Here is a 3570-nt window from a genome sequence, read left to right as displayed (position 1 = left end):
GGCACTCCAGGTCCCCCACTGGTGGCCACTTGTACCTGCTTCTTGTAGTACTCCTCCCAGGCCTTTGTGTAGTCCTGCTGTGGGGGCACTCCAGGCTGCTGGGGCTCCTGGCCCATCTTGTGGTACTCTTCCCAAGCCTTAGTGAAGTCTGACTGGCGGGTGGGTAGGGACTGACGGGGCTCACCCTGAGCAGGTGGGGCTGTGGGGGCTGGCGCTGGGCCTGGCATAGGGCCTGGGGGCTGCTGGTAGTGGTGTGAGTAGTAGGTGGCCCAAGCAGCATTGGGGTCTGCAGCTGCTGCAGCCGCTTTGCTTGGGTCATGAGGTGCACATGGTTGCCACTGGGGGTAGGTGTTGCCCCATCCCTGGGGTGGGTACTGGTGAGGAAGGGACCCCCTGGCATGAGGCGGGGGCCCTGGTGGCCCCTGGTTGAAGGGCCTGGGGTTGAAGGGCCCCATTGGGCCCGCAGGGCCCAGTCTCCCAGGACCTGGTCCCATTGGGCAAAGAGGAACCTCAATTTTCTCCTCAATGAGCTGCTTGGCGTGGTCCATATGCTGGGGTGAGCCCTGGATGATGAACAATTTGAAGTTGGGGGTCCCTGTTGGGTGGCAGCTGCCAGGAGATCTCTATGAAGGCGCCTGTCTGCTGGTTTATGGCTTTCACATTCTCGCTACCTCAGCCAATGACCCACTCGCACTTGTGAATGGGGATGGAGAAAGTCATCTCCCCACCAGGGGGACCCCAGTTGCCTTGGCCTCCCCAGCCCCCTGGGGGCATGCCAGGATCTCCTGGAGGGCCTGGGGGACCACTTCTGAGGCTCTGAAGGAGGCCGTTGATGATCCAGGCGGCATGCTTACACCTGTCCGGGGGTCCCATTATGTGGGCTATCTTCTCAGGACCTGTCCCATCATCTTGTTTAAACTGTGCCCGCATGCCAGCATCGTTCTGGATCTTCTTGATAATTTCTCCACTCCAGCCGATGACCACACCAACAGAATGCCTGGGCACTGGCACATCAATATCTCTGCCAATCCAAGATCCATACTCATTCCGCTCTCCAAAGCTGCCTTGTTCACGTTCCCGGAGGATGTCTATTACCATCTCGCAAGCTTGCTGCACTTTGTAAGGGTCTCCAATGATCCGAAGAGGCTTGTCCACATTTGTGTTCTGGGAACCATCCTGAATTAAAATCATCTTCATACCAGCTGGTTCCTGCAGCTGCTTGATGGTATCCCAGCCCTTGCCAATGACCAGGTCAGCCTTCCCTGCCAGGATCATGATCTTCTGCATGGTGCCATTCTGCCCCCCATTGGCATTGTCATGGAACTGTCCTGGGGGTCCCCCACGACTCTGAGACATGTCATCCAGCATCATCCTTGCTTTCTGGACAGATTCTGGGGCTCCTGTCAAGGACACACTGCAGTTGGGTAAGCCACCGCTGTCTGGAGAAATCTGTACTTTGCAGCCAGAATCCTGTTGGATTTTGTTGATTTGTTCACCTCCTCTGCCAGTGATTAGGCCCACAATGCCATCTGGGACTCTGTACTCTTCTGTCCTTGAAGTCCTTGGAGGAGGATGGATGGGTCCAAGCTGAGAACTGATGGAGTCTCCCTGGGAAGCCAGTTTCTTGCTCTCTGGTTGATCTCCATCTTCCAACTGTCTCTTTTGGCCCCCCAAACCAAAATCAGGAGTGCTGTTATTCACTGTTGTAGCGACATCGCCCTCAATTTTGGCTGTGATCTGGTGGGCCCACTGCACGACATGGGCGAAGGTGTCCTTGCTGATTCCCAAGCCACCCACTCCACTGGGCAGCTGGTGGGGCCCTGCAGCTGAACCCCCGCCCAGGCTGCCGCTGCTGGGGCTTCCACCAGCCCAGTCCCCTGTGCCCTGCGGGCCCAACGGAGGGCCTCCCCCCCCCCCCGCACCCCTGGCTCCCCTGCCCCCGCCAGCGGGCAGTGGCGGCCAGGGCAGGGGTACTTCAGTGCTGTAGTCCGACATTGGCGCAGCAGGGCCGGGCCTGGAGCGGAGGCTGAAGCTGAGAGGTGGCTCAACACCAGAACAAGCGAAATGTGTTTTTTGTATTGTTCCCTTGACCAGTATAAAGTGGATTTGTCTTTTTTTTAACTTTAGTTGCTTTAAATCCACTTGTATCTGAAGATAAGATTGCAACCCCTCCTTTCTTCTGATTTCCATTTGCTTGGAATAATGTTTTCAATCCCTTACCTTAAGTCTTGATTTGTCCTTCAGGGTGAGGTGTGTTTCCTGCAGACAGCCCTGTGGATACTTGTGGTTTTTTTTTTTTTTTTTTTTTGTGACAGAGCCTCAAGCTATCCCCCTGGGTAGGGTGCCATGGCATCACGCTCACAGCAACCTCCAACTCCTGGGCTCAAGCGAGTCTCCTGCCGTAGCCTCCCAAGTAGCTGGGACTACAGGCGCTTGCCACAACGCCTGGCCATTTTTTGGTTGCAGCCATCATTGTTGTTTGGCGGGCCCAGGCTGGGGATTCGAACCCGCCACCTTAGGTGTATGTGGCTGGCGCCTTAGCCGCTTGAGCCACAGGCGCTGAGCTGATACTTGTGGTTTTTTATCCAATCAGCCAGCCTGTGCCTCTTGAGTGGAGAATTCCATCCATTGACGTTTGTTGAGAGAATTGATAAGTGTGGTGGAGTTCTACTTATCTTATTTTGAGAAAGTCTGTTGTGTAGTTTTATCCTTTGTACTACTGTGGAAACTAATTTTTGACCTTGAGCTTCTAGGTGTTTACTTTGCTGGTGATCCATTGTGGTGGTCAGTGTTGAGAATAGGCCTAAGTATTCCATGTAGAGCTGGTGTTATTGTGGCAAGTTTCCTTAGTGTTTGTATATCCACAAAAGATTTGATTTCTCCATCAATTTTGAAGCTTAGTTTAACAAGATACAGAATTTTAGGTTGAAAATTGTTTTAAGAACATTGAAGTTGGGTGACCATGCTCTTCTGGCTTGGAAAGTTTCACTTGCAAAGTCTGCTGTCATCCTAGAGGCTCTGCCTCCTAGGTCAGTTGTCACTCCTGGATGCTTGCAGAATTTTTTCTTTCATCTTGATTTTGGACAGGTTTGTTACAATGTGTCTTGGGGAAGCTCTGTTTGAGTTGAGATGACCCGGGGTTCACTATCTATATGAAAGGAGTGCATTGTGATCTTTAGTAAAACTTGGAAGGTTTGCATTTATGATAGTACCCAGTTGGGCTTCCATTTCTTTGGGACACTCTTCTTCTCTTTCAAGGATTCCTATTATTCATATGCTTCTTGGAGTCTTGTAATTCTCTAAACAACTGTTCTTCTTTGTCTCTCTTTTTAGTCTCTTCAAGTACCTGGATTAACTCAAAAACTTTATCCTCTAGCTCTGAGGTTCTTTCTTCTCCATGGTTTAACCTATTTTTGATACTTTTTACTGTATCTTTACATTCTCTGATTGTTTTCTTCACTTCCTTAAGCTTTGCCATATCCATTCTGTATTCTACATAGCTCTTGTCCAACTTTTGATTCTGTCTTTCCATTTCTCATCCATTCCTTTTATTGTCTTTATCATCCATAT

General features: G+C 51.1%; 1 pseudogene; it reads right to left on the bottom strand.

The window, feature by feature from the left end:
- LOC100944152 overlaps positions 1–1995 on the bottom strand; it is a 4628-nt pseudogene extending 2633 nt beyond the window's left edge.
- Positions 1996–3570: the final 1575 nt, after the last annotated feature.

This window comes from Otolemur garnettii, unplaced genomic scaffold (assembly GCF_000181295.1).
Source record: "Otolemur garnettii isolate 467f Iridium unplaced genomic scaffold, OtoGar3 scaffold00011, whole genome shotgun sequence".
Lineage (NCBI taxonomy): Eukaryota > Metazoa > Chordata > Mammalia > Primates > Galagidae > Otolemur > Otolemur garnettii.
The sequence above is the reverse complement of the archived record's forward strand: the minus strand, read 5'-3'. Positions and strand labels throughout refer to the sequence as shown.